The sequence below is a fragment of the Bufo bufo genome, chromosome 4 (genome assembly GCF_905171765.1).
Source record: "Bufo bufo chromosome 4, aBufBuf1.1, whole genome shotgun sequence".
Classification (NCBI taxonomy): domain Eukaryota; kingdom Metazoa; phylum Chordata; class Amphibia; order Anura; family Bufonidae; genus Bufo; species Bufo bufo.
Window position 1 is genome coordinate 487,990,069 of NC_053392.1, and position 13,739 is coordinate 488,003,807.

The window sequence follows — 13,739 nt, forward strand, 5'->3', positions numbered from 1 at the left end:
AAATATATTCCAAAGTTCATCTCAACTCAAGTAAGAGGGCAGTGGTACGCTGCATACTTCTGCTTTACCAAAGGCCCTAGCATATCATACTAATATGCCACCATGCAACAGTATTTCATTTGTTTGAGAAATGTTTTTACCGGGTTTGTACCCCATTGCATGGAGATACCTGGGTGATCCATGCTTAGAATGGGTCGTCCCAGATATTATTAATATGGGATCTCATTGTCCTGATAATATGCTTGTGCTGTGAGTGGCCCACACAGGCTTTGTGTATCTCACAGTCTTTCCCCCCCCTACCTATTATTTTTCCTACCTGTTTCTTTATACCTTTTCTTAACTCCTCCCCTTCTCCCTGCTTACCTCCTCCTTTGTATACTCTCTCCTGAAGGAGGTCACCAAATGATGGCTCTGAGTATTAACAAGATTAATTTTGTTTCTATGTTATGTATATAGTTTCTCAAGATGGGTACTGTTTCCAGGAATTTTTGATCCTCTGGGATGCAACTTCTCGTACGATAACACAACCTTCTACACTTCATGGATTCCTTGAAGGTAACTTCACTAAACGTAAATGGGCTTAATGTTCCTCAGAAGAGAAGTCAGGTCTTCCAGATGTTAAGGAGAGAGAGGGCAGACCTTCTGTTCCTGCAGGAGACGCATTTCAGGCATAATCAAATCCCAACCCTTTTCTCTAAACAATATACAAAATGGGTTCATAGCTCCCATTCTTCTGCTTCCAGGGGGGTGTCCATCAGCATTGGAGCTAACATTCCTTTTCAAATCCAGGCGCAATACGTAGACTCGGAGAGCAGATTCTTATTCCTAAAGGGTACGCTTTTTGGTAATAAACTGACTCTGGTCAACATCTATGCTCCCAACGGTAAGCAAATTCCCTGGTTGATTAGGGTATTAAAATCGCTTAAAGACTTTAGAGAGGGAATTTTGATCCTTGGGGGAGATCTGAACCTAACTTTGGATCACCCCATGGACTCTACCTCGGGGACCCCCAAATACTCTACTGCACAACTCCGTAAACTACGGAAATCACTTTCTGATCATCAAATTACAGACACCTGGAGATTGGCTCATCCTAGCGACAGAGACTTCACATTCTTCTCAGCTGTCCATAAGTCTTTTCAGCGTCTTGACTACCTTTTTCTCTCTAATCATGTCCTGGACAGGATTAAATCCTCATCTATTGGGCAAATTACAGTATCTGATCACGCCCCTGTCTCTCTGGTGTTCCAGTTGAAGGGCCTACCTCCTAAAACATGGTCGTGGAGACTTAATGAGACCCTCCTGGAAAATGACAGAGACAGACTTAGGCTAGAGGGAAAACTTGGGGCCTTCTTTGAATTGAATTGTACTCCTCTTATGGATAGGGCTATGATATGGGAGGCTCATAAGGCATACATGAGAGGTGAGCTGATTTCCTTGGGAACATGGGTACGCAAGCAAAGAACGCTTCAGGTTGACTCTATTTTGACCCAAATCTCTGTCCTGGAAAACATCACTAAAAAAGATCCCTCAGACTCTCATTATAAGGAACTTATCAAGCTAAGAAATCAGCTGAGGGATATATTAAACATTAAATCAGCCAAAGCCCTCAGGGCTTCTAAATACAAGATCTATATGCATGGTGATAGAGGCTCTAAGCTACTTTCACAAATGATTAAAGGACAAAGGATGAAAACTTTTATACAGGGAATTAAGTCGGAAAAGGGACATCAGCTCATCAACACCCCTGCGATAGCAGAAGAATTTGCTAAATTTTACTCCTCTCTCTACAACTTAGAATCCAATAGCCCAGAACACGCATCAGATTTGTCACATGGAAGAGATGGTGGGGTGGGAGAGGGGAAGTAGGAAAAATTTTCTAAAAACGTGGCAACCATGGCTGGATTTCTACAAGAACTATCGCTAGGTATACCATTTCCATTCATTAATAGAGAACATCAACTTGAAACCACTTGCTGATTTTGTGTTTAGACCTACAAGAATTCATATGTAATGGAACACCCCTTTTTACAGATTTAGAGTATTACGTTTAGTGACACACTCTTATTTATACAAGCTTTAACAAATGCACTCCATTGTGATATAGGTTGCTTGTATCTGTAACCTACTTTATAGTTATAGTACAGGATTGCTCCCATGACTTATATCTTTGGACTGGAACGACCCACAGGTTATGTTTTACTAGTTCTCTGTGTTATGTTCTGGAATTGACTGTGCAGCTATTAACTGAAAGCCAGGCTGTAAGACTTGCCCATTATGGTTAGGTCATAGACGAATATCTGAATTAATACCACTGCCTTACAGAAGTGGGACTATGAGAAAATAGTCCAAATATCATTATTTCACGTATCATTATTCCTCGTATCATTATTTCTTGTACTATATATATTTTGCACACTGCACCTAGAAATATGCATATGTTAACCGTCTTGTCTGTAGATATCTCATCGAGATCTCGGCTTTTCATGTGTCTTTATGCCATACTCTATTGTAACGGTCATTCCATGTTTGTTACTTATTGAAAATTCTTCAAAAATAAAGAATTTACAAAAAAAAAAGGACGCATGAGCCTACAGGCATTGCGCATGAGCGTCCAGTAACGTGGCAAAAAAATTCCCAGCTCTGAAGAGGCTGTCCTAGCACCCCAGTCATACAAATACTCGTTAATGGCTTTTTCTTGTTGGAGCAGGCGGTCGAACATTAGGAGTGTTGAATTCCAACGTGTCGGGCTGTCGCAAATCAAGCGCCTCACTGGCATGTTGTTTCGCCGCTGGATATCTGAAAAGTGCGCCATGGCCATGTAGGAACGCCTGAAATGGCCACACACCTTCCTGGCCTGCTTCAGGACGTCCTGTAAGCCTGGGTACTTATGCACAAAGCGTTGTACGATCAGATTACACACATGTGCCATACACGGCACATGTGTCAACTTGCCCAAATTCAATGCCGCCAACAAATTGCTTCCGTTGTCACACACCACTTTGCCGATCTCCAGTTGGTGCGGAGTCAGCCACTGATCCACCTGTGCATTCAGGGCGGACAGGAGTGCTGGTCCGGTGTGACTCTCTGCTTTCAGGCAAGTCAACCCCAAGACGGCGTGACACTGTCGTATCCGGGATGTGGAATAGCACCCAGGGGAGCTGGGGGGGTGCCGTTGATGTGGAGCAAGACGCAGCAGCAGAAGAGGACTCAGACGAGGAGGTTATGGAAGAGGATGGAGTGGGAGGAGTAGAGGAGGTGTCAGCAGGCCTGCCTGCAAGTCGTGGCGGTGTCACCAACTCCTCTGCAGAGCCACGCATTCCATGCTTGGCAGCCGTCAGCACGTTTACCCAATGCGCAGTGTAGGTGATATACCAGCCCTGACCGTGCTTTGCAGACCAGGTATCAGTGGTCAGATGGATCCTTGCCCCAACACTGTGTGCCAGACATGCCATTACTTCCTTTTGCACAATCGACTACAGGTTGGGGATTGCCTTTTGTGAAAAGAAATTTCGGCCGGGTACCTTCCACTGCGGTGTCCCAATAGCTAAAAATTTTTGGAAGGCCTCAGACTCCACCAGCTTGTAAGGTAAAAGCTGGTGGGCTAAGAGTTCCGACAAGCCAGCTGTCAGACGCCGGGCAAGGGGGTGACTTTGTGACATTGGCTTCTTATGCTCAAACATGTCCTTGACAGACACCTGACTGTGGGCAGATGAGCAGGAACTTCTCAAGGCGAGAGACGGAGTGGTGGATGGTTGAGAGGGGGCAAGGAGTACAGCAGTGGTTGACGTGGCTGAAGATGCTGGACCAGGAGGAGGATGGAGGCTTTGAGTTTGTGTGCTGCTTGTACTCATGTGTTGATCCCATAGGCGTTTGTGATTTGAGATTATGCGCCTTCGCAAAGCAGTTGTACCTAGGTGGGTGTTGGACTTCCCACGACTCAGTTTATTTTGGCACAGGTTGCAAATTGCATCGCTGTTGTCAGAGGCAGACACACAAAAAAAATGCCACACTGATGATCTCTGCAATGATGGCATTCTGGTGGTGGAAACAGCATGCGTTGATTGGCGTGCTGTCTGGCTGACACCGGGTGCCGATGCATGCTGTCTGACTGTGCCACTAGCTCCTTGCGACGACTTCCCCCTGCTTCCAACTCGTCTCCTCCTCCTCCTCTCTGTCTCCCCATCTGAACTTTCCCCCTGTTCTTCTTCTCTTCGAGCGGGCACCCACATGACATCCACGGACACACCGTCATCATCAACCGCTTCACTTGTATCTGACAACTCAGCAAAGGAAGCAGCAGCGGGTACAACATCATCATCATCACACCGTACGTCCATGTGTGTAATGCTGCCTGACTGAGACATATCCCTGTTATCTACATCCTCTGGCAATAATGGTTGCGCATCACTCATTTCTTCCAACTGAGGTGTAAATAACTCCTCTGACAGATCAAGTGAAGCAGCTGTGGTGCTAGTGTTGGTGGTGGCGGCAGGCGGGCGAGTGGTAACTTTAGAGGTGCCCGAAGCTAAGCTGGAGGAGGATGGTGCGTCAAGGTTCCAAGCGGAAGCTGTAGAAGATTGGGTGTTAGCCAGTCAACTATGTCCTCAGAACTTTTCGAGTTCACGGTACGTGGCCTCTGAACACTGGGAATTATTCTAGGGCCAAAGGGAATCACAGCACCATGACCACGACGGCCCCTGCGGGGTGGCCTGCCTCTGCCTGTCATTTTTTTTAGATTAGTTTAGTTGTACTATGTGTGCAAGCTACTGTGACACCAGATATGAGTGGCACTATGCATTGGCAGAAGTTGGCAGAGTAGATGCTGTAGGCCTGACACACACGCTTGCAGACAACTAACTGCTATTCAATCCATTACAGTCAAAAATGTTATTTATTTTTTTAAATGTAATCTACTGTGACACCAGATATGAGTTGCGCTGGTGACACTATGCACTTGCAGGGCCTGAAACACACACACACGTGCAGGCAACTGACTGCTATTATTTCACAGTCCAAATTGTTGTTTTTCTTTAAATGTAATCTATTTTGACACCAGATATGAGTTGCGCTGGTGACACTATGCACTTGCAGGGCCTGAAACACACACACGCGTGCAGGCAACTGACTGCTATTATTTCACAGTCAAAATGTATTTTTATTTTTTTATGTAATCTACTTTGACACCAGATATGAGTTGCGCTGGTGACACTATGCACTTGCAGGGCCTGAAACACACACACACGCGTGCAGCCAACTGACTGCTATTTATTCACAGTCAAATTTTTTTAAATTTTTTTTATGTAATCTACTTTGACACCAGATATGAGTTGCGCTGGTGACACCATGCACTTGCAGGGCCTGAAACACACACACGCGTGCAGGCAAAAAAGTTTTTTATTTTTTTAAATGCAAGCTACTGTGACACCAGATATGAGTGGTGGCACTGGGCAAGTGGGCACAGTATACTCTCTGAGCCTGACACACACGCTGGCAGGCAACTGCAATTAGATTACACAGAAAAAAATAAATGAAAAGCTGACTGATGTACTAGCCCTAAAAAGGGCTTTTTGGGGTGCTGTCCTTACAGCAGAGATCAGATGAGTCTTTCAGGACTGTAGTGGACACTGAATACACTAGCCTAGCTATCGATTTCCCTATTAAATCAGCAGCAGCTACACTGTCCCTCCTCTCACTAAGAATGCAGCTTCCGAATGAATCTAAAATGGATGCTGTCCAGGAGGTGGGAGGGTCTGGGAGGGAGGGTCTGCTGCTGATTGGCTGGAATGTGTCTGCTGACTGTGAGGTACAGGGTCAAAGTTTACTCAATGATTACGAATAGGGGGCGGACCGAACATCGCATATGTTTGCCCGCCGTGGCGAACACGAACAAGCTATGTTCGCCGGGAACTGTTCGCCGGCGAATAGTTCGGGACATCTCTAGTGAGACCCCTTTTTCTTCCTCCCTAGCGTTTTTTCCCTCTGACATGTAAACTAATATGGCACTATACGCTGTTTTAGTGGATTTGTCCGAAATGAACCTGAAAATATTCGGGTTCGCCTGCTGTCTGAAAAATTGCAACGTTCGGACCGAACCCGGTTCATTCCAAACTGGTTCGCTCATCCTTAGTATACATAAATCCTAATTTGTGAAAATTATGGTTTTTGATTCACTATACCATCCAAATGGTTAAAATAGAGTCACTCTGGATGAATATAATAGTAAACTGTAGGATACAATGTAAAATGATTTAATTGGTTGTAGAGCATCATGGCATGAAACCTTGAACTTTCCACTTGAGCCTACTGTTTTAGACATAATTCACAAAGTGTGAAAATCATCTAATTGGGAATTATATTACATACAGCATGGAAAAAATTAGTTTAAAATGAAGTTAAGTTCCATTTTAATTGGGATAGTCACTGTGAACATAATTATTTGATCATCTTTTTTGTAATAACAAAGGATTACATATAGTTTATGTGGCACCAAGCCATGCCATTTCACTGCAGGAAACTTCAGCAGTTACCTGTCTGGTGCTAATGAAGGTGCACATGGTAGAATATTGCAAGACAAATTAAATCAACAATAATGCTTAATGACATACAGCATATATGAGGATGAGTCAAAAATGATCTGCACTCTGGCTTTAGAATTTATTTTAGTCAACTTGCAGAAAAAACAAATGCATCATTCTTCAACATAATCTCCTTATTTCCACTACACTTTTTCCATCTGTCAACAAGCTTTTGTATATCCCCATTAAAAAAAATTCATGGATTTTTGCATAGGCAGAGCCACGGCTGATTTGCAAATGATTTGCTCAATAATGTATTGTTACTCACTTATCCAACATAATCAGTTGTCTTCGGTCATGGATGTGGAAAGGTGTCTGGCTCCATTCTCATGGCTCCATACTGTACACAATCCTTTTAAAAAATATTGGCACCAGACACACCTACAGACCACAAAAAAAATAATCATTGCATGCTGCTCTTCTTTTGTGCAAATCACAAGAGGGACAGCTATTGTTTTTCAAGCTGCATTCACAAATGAACTATCATAGCACGTGTATTGAAAAATGATATATTTGTCTTTTCTGAAATTTTATTAAAATAAATTTGCTAGCCAGAGTGCAGATAATTATGTATGTGTGAATGCTTTATATTTTGTTACCTTAAATTGTCCAGAGTACTAATGTTTTGTTCTTTCACCGGTTCTTCCACAAGTACCGTATTTTCCAACGTATAAGGCTACTTTCACACCTGCGTTTAGGTGCGGATCCGTCTGGTATCTGCACAGACCGATCCGCACCTATAATGCAAACGCTTGTATCCGTTCAGAACGGATCCGTTTGCATTACCATGAACAAAAAATAAAATAAAAAAATGTATATATATTTTTTTGTTCATGATAATGCAAACGGATCCGTTTTGACTTACATTGAAAGTCAATGGGAGGCGGATCCGTTTTCAATTGCACCATATTGTGTCAGTAAAAACAGATCTGTTTGGCTCAGTTTCGTCAGATGGACATCAAAACGCTGCAAGCAGCGTTTTGGTGTCCGCCTCCAGAGCGGAATGGAGGCTGAACGGAGGCAAACTGATGCATTCTGAACGGATCCTTATCCATTCAGAAAGCATTGGGGCTGAACTGATCCGTTTTGGGCCACTTGTGAGAGCCTTGAAACGGATCTCACAGGCGGACCCAGAAACACCAGTGTGAAAGTAGCCTAAGACGACTGGGCGTATAAGACGACCCCCAGATTTTTCATTTAAAATATAGGGTTTTGGCTATACTTGCCGTATAAGACTACCCCTGCCTGCCCAGCTCTCCCTGTCTCAAAGAAGATCTTCTCCAGTCCAGGGAACTGACCATGGCAGCCAGGGCTTCAGTAGCGTCCTGGCTGCCATGGTAACCTATCTTTTTCTTTTCACATTCCCAGTTTCCCACATAGGAACTACTAGGGGCTGGGAAAAGATGGTGGGTCCTTAGCCATGGGGGATCTGTGGATGGCACTGTTATGGAGGGGATCTGTGGATGGCACTGTTATTGGGCGGGATCTGTGGATGGCACTGTTATGGAGGGGATCTGTGGATGGCACTGTTATCGGGAGGGGGATCTGTGGATGGCACTGTTATGGAGGGGATCTGTGGATGGCACTTTTATGGAGGGGATCAGTGGATGACACTGCTATGGGGAGGGGGATCAGTGGATGACACTGCTATGGGGAGGGGGATCAGTGCATGACACTGCTATGGGGGGGATCTATGGATGACACTATATAGCATCTTATGCTATATGTGTCATCCACAGATCCACCCCATGACAGTGTCATCCACAGATCCCCCTCCCTATAACAGTGTCATCCACAGATCCCCCTCCCCGCTGCTCACAGGAGTATACATTTATAAACTGTAATCCGTAACTTTAACTTTAAATCAGCTCTCTTTTCTTTCTACCTTACTCTCAGCTCCGGTAACAGGCAGTGCGGGCGGCGCCCACTCACTGACGTCACGCGCCTGCGCCGCATAGTGGGAGGAGCAGGCGCCTGACGTCAGTAAGTGAGCGCCGCCCGCACTGCCTGTTACCGGAGCTGAGAGTAAGGTAGAAAGAAAAGAGAGCTGATTTAAAGTTAAAGTTACAGATTACAGTTTATAAATGTATACTCCTGTGAACGGCAGGGCCCTGTATATTCTAACCCCCAGGCAAGTGTCCCGGTCACAATGAGAACGCCTGGGGGTTAGAATATACCATCAGATCTGTGTATACCTGGCGTATAAGACGACCCCCGACTTTTGAAAATTATTTCTAGTGTTAGAAAGTCGTCTTATACGCCGGAAAATACGGTATTTATTTAAAATATCACATACATTCTGCAATGCAAGTAAGGTTTGAATGTAATGTGACAATTATAATTTTAATGGCACTAGACAGATGACTGATACCTCACCACTGAGATTCTTTGGCAACTTAATGAGTCTGGCACTCAGAGTAATGCTTTGAAGCATTAAAGCTGAAGGTCTACCATGAGAATTTAAGTTCATCTAAGAGAATAATATTAAAGCTAGTGCTTTACTCGTTATCAAGTGACTAACATCCCTTGTGACTAAATATGGATATATACATTGGATGTCCACTTTATGGGAACAAAACTATTGAGGCACCTACACTGTACAGAAGCAGGAGCTTTTATGACATCTCATAACAAATTCATAAGCATTAATATGCAGTTGTTCCCTCTTTTGCTGCTAAAACAGCTTCCACTCTTCTGGGAAAGCTTTCTGCAAGATTTTGGAGTATGTCTGTGGGAGTTTTTGCCCATTCATCCAGAACTGCATTTGTGAGGTCAGACACTGATGTTGGATCAGTGTATCTGGCTCGCAATATCCTAAAGGTGTTCGATGGTGTTGAGATTAGTTCATTCAAGTTCTTTCACACCCAGTTCCACCAACCATGCCTTTATGTATATTGCTTTGTGCACTGGGGCACGGCCATGCTGGAACAGAAAAGAACCTTTCCCAAAATGTTCCCACAAAGCCAAAAGAATAAATTTGTCCAAAATGTCTTGGTAAGCTGAAGCATTAAAATTTCCCTTTACTGAAACCAAGGCCTAGGTCAAACCCTGCATAAAATCTACATATTATCATTTTATTTCCATCAAACTTTATTGCTGGCACAATGGAGTCAGGAGGATAAGGTTCTCTTAGTATTTGCCAAACCATCAGACTACCATATAAACCAGTGTTATTCATCACTCCATAGAACATGTTTTCCCTGCTCCAGAGTACATAGGCGCTGTGCTTTACACCACTTCGTCCAATGCTTGGCATTGTGCTTGCTAATGTAAAGCTTGCATGCAATTGCTCCTCGTGCATAATTTTTGTGTTAATGTCAATGCCAGACGATATTTGGAAGTCTACAGTTAATGAGTCAACAGAGTGTTGGCGACTTTTATGCAGTATACACATCAGTACTGGGCAACCCTACTTTGTAACATGGTCTACTACTTCCTGTCTATGTTGTTGTGGTTTGTAAATGCTTCTACTTTGCAATAAAACCACTCACAGTTGATCACGGAATCTAAGAGAGAATTATTTCATGAACTGACTTGTTGCAATGGTTGCATTCTATTACTGTACTACCCAGGAATTCTGTGAGCTCTTTAGAATGACCCAATCTTTCACAAACGTTTGTAAAGGCAGACAGCATGGTTGGGGGCTGGATATAATACACCTATTGCAGCACGCCAGACCTGCAGGGTATTGCGATAGTGAGGTCACGGTTATGGGCAATCGAGGGCTACTCACTGTATTGGAGAACCCTGGGCAGGCATGCGGCAGTGAAGGAGAGGTAGATACAAGTTCCTCTGGGGCACACTCCGTATGTAGGGACCAGGCCTGATGGTGGATGAGGTGCCCTGGATGTTACAGGTATTTTGAGTGCCTGAAGCAAGGTCCCTTTTGGAATCGTGACGCCAGTGCCTGTAACGGTGGCACACCGATTTATAGTAGTAATAAGTGAGGCACACAGGTGGTATAGTGAACCAAACGTTGCTTTACTTAAACAGTCCAACTTTGTACATCAAGATGGTAATGCAGTCCTTTATATCAAGTGCTTCACAAGCAGGCTTATTTCACAAGATGGCAGGTATTAATCATGCAAGATACTCAGAGGGTAAATCCATAACACACTCAGAATCAGGTTGTACCTTTCCTCAGAAATAGTGTACACTGTTCTTTTAGAACTCCTGTCTGGTTTCTTATCCCAAGGCCCGGATGCCTAAATGCTGGCTTAAATCCTTGGTAAATATATATCTTCCTCCCGTATTAATTCTTGCTTTGCTTTACAGTTCCTCTGCCTATTAGTTTACTTATCTTGGCTGGAAATATCCTTACTTGGCTTGAAGGTAACTGCAGGTTTCTCCCAGGAGGTCCTGCCCTTCTAGTGGGGTATCTCAACTGAGCTAATCCTAGCCTCAGGAGCTTCAGACAGACAAAGTAACTCCTCTAGTCCCCTGGAATGAACTACCTTCCCCTGTCTGGGCCTACCTATATATAACCAGGGCTCTCTGGCTCCCTCTAACGCCCGGGAGGCTAAACTGCACCCTGACAGGCCTGACACCCAGTTAACACAGGGAAAATGCATACACATGACATTAAATGCAATTAAGACACATTAACCCCTTTTGTGTAGTGCCCACCTTTACCCAGTGGGACACTACATACAACCACGCTATAACGTTGCCCGTCCTCGGCGCAACATGGAGGGGCCCTGCCCTGCTGGATACTGCAGCCTGAAAGACAAAATAGAGAACCGGCATACATGGCAATTATCACAGCAACAATATAAAGATTAACGAACAGTGTAACTGAAAGGAATGGTGAAAAGGGGCGTTGTTCTCTTCTCTCAGGATAATGTAAGGGAACAGGGGCGCTGACCTGGTGCAGCGTATCAATAAACCAGGATAGTCCATAAAAATGCAAACAAACATAAGTCCTTGGAGGCTCAAAGGATCACATGAGTCCGTACCCAGGCTTGCAAAAGGGTTAAACAGGGGTTTCCCGTGAGGGGCTACCTGGGCCCATAATGTAGTCCCCAAACCTCACAGGTGGGTGTCCCCTGGTAGAACGAGTGGACCTCCTTAGTGGCAGGGATTCTTCCTGCCTGGACTCAGGAAGGTCGGGGGAGCTCGCTGCCTCTGGAACTACTTCAGGAGCTCTCTGGGGTAAGATGTCCTGAGACGGAGGACTAACAGGAACGGGAGCAGGAACCAGTAAATTCAACCAAGGCGTGAGGGCCCAGTGGAGCGGCTCTTTATCATGGATCAAGTTCTCCACATCCTGCATAGGGTCCATAGGTGGAGCCGGCAACTGTTCCTCAGAAGACTCAGGCTCCATCTCCTCTGCCCCTGGTTCTCCTTCTATACAGGGCTTGAGGCGGTACCTGTGAACGACTTGGGGACCTTTTCCTTCTCTGGAGACCTGGTAAATGTGGGCTGCAGCATTGGGTATGGCAGTAATAATGTAGGGAATCCTTTCCCATTTGCTGTCCAACTTGCTGGTCTGGTGGTTGTTTTTCAACCATACCTTGTCTCCAAGAGCCAGGGGTCCCGCATGGGCAGTCTGGTCATAGTCTTTTTGCTGGCGTTCCCGGACATTTTCCATGCGTTCTTGCACGATCTCCTTGGCATTAAGAAGACGCCTTTGGTGCTCCACTACCCAATCAGTCCTGGGCAGTGGGTTGATCACATCCGGCACTTGTACCCCCAGGGAGTGATCCGCAGGTAATTTCCCTTGCCGCCCAAACATCAGATAGAACGGGGTGTAACCGGTGGAACAATGGATGGTGTTGTTATAAGTGTACATAAGTTGTGGCAACAGAGTAGGCCAATCACCCCTCGTATCAGGGGGTACTGCTCTCAGCATTTCAATGAGAGTCTTATTCATTTTTTCACAGAGTCCGTTACCTTGCGGATGATAGGCGGTGGTCCTGACTTTCTGGCAGTTGTGCAGAAGGCACATCTCATGGAACAGCTGTGACTCAAACACAGACCCTTGGTCGGTGAGGATCCTTTCTGGGCAGCCGTAGGGCAACAGGAAATGCTTCCAGAACGCCTCCACTGTGGTTTCGGCTGTCAGATCTTTCACAGGCACTGCTACGACAAACTTGGTGAAGTGATCAATTATAGTCATGGCATACGTATACACAGAGCGACTCGGCTCCAACTTCACATGATCAATAGCGACAAGTTCTAAAGGAGCTGTACTTACAATAGGATGGAGAGGCGCCCTCTGGTCATGGCGTTCAGTCCGCCCCACAGCACAGGCAGTGCATTCTCGGCACCATTTCTCGATATCTTCTCTCATCCCAATCCAATAGAATCTTCTCCGTATGGTGGCCTCAGTCTTTTGCACACCAAAGTGTCCGGACTGGTTGTGGTACATGTCCAGTACCAGGCTGGCATCCCGACGTGGCAGGAGAATTTGGTACACTCTATCACAGGACACTGGATCCAGACTCCTTCTGAGCAACAGGCCTCTTTGAAGGAATAGTTGGTGGCGATGTCTCCACAGTCTCACTAGTTCTGGGTCTGCACTCTTCCTGCGGATTCTCTCAGTGATTTTCCCACTGGTAAGGAAGTCGAGCAGTTCACCGAGGACTCTACTTTCGGACTGGAGCTTAATCCATCTTTCTTGATCGCCTCTGGACTCTGATGAGGGAGGATCAGCAGCAGGGAGATTTTCAGTACGGATATTATCCTGCTGGGCAAATTTATTGTAGAACGCGGGCATCTCCACTTCTTCCCAGGCATCTTTCGGTTCATCTGGGGCCTCTGTAGTGGGAAGCCGCGACAGAGCATCAGCGTTATCGTTGGAGCGGCCTGCCCGGTACTTCACAGTAAAGTCATAGTTGGCAAGGCGGGAGGCCCATCTTTGCTCCAGTGCCCCTAACTTGGCTGTATTCAGATGTGCCAGGGGATTATTGTCCGTGAAGGCAACAAATGGTGTGGCAGCGAGATAGTCTTTAAACTTTTCGGTCACAGCCCACACTAAGGCAAGAAACTCCAGCTTGAAAGAACTGTAATTCTGGTCATTCTTTTCAGCTCCCTTCAGGGATCTGCTGGCGTAGGCAATTACCCTTTCTTTGTTATCTTGCACTTGAGCCAACACGGCCCCCAGGCCTCTTTTACTGGCATCTGTGTAGAGGTGGAATGGCTTCTGATAATCTGGGTAAC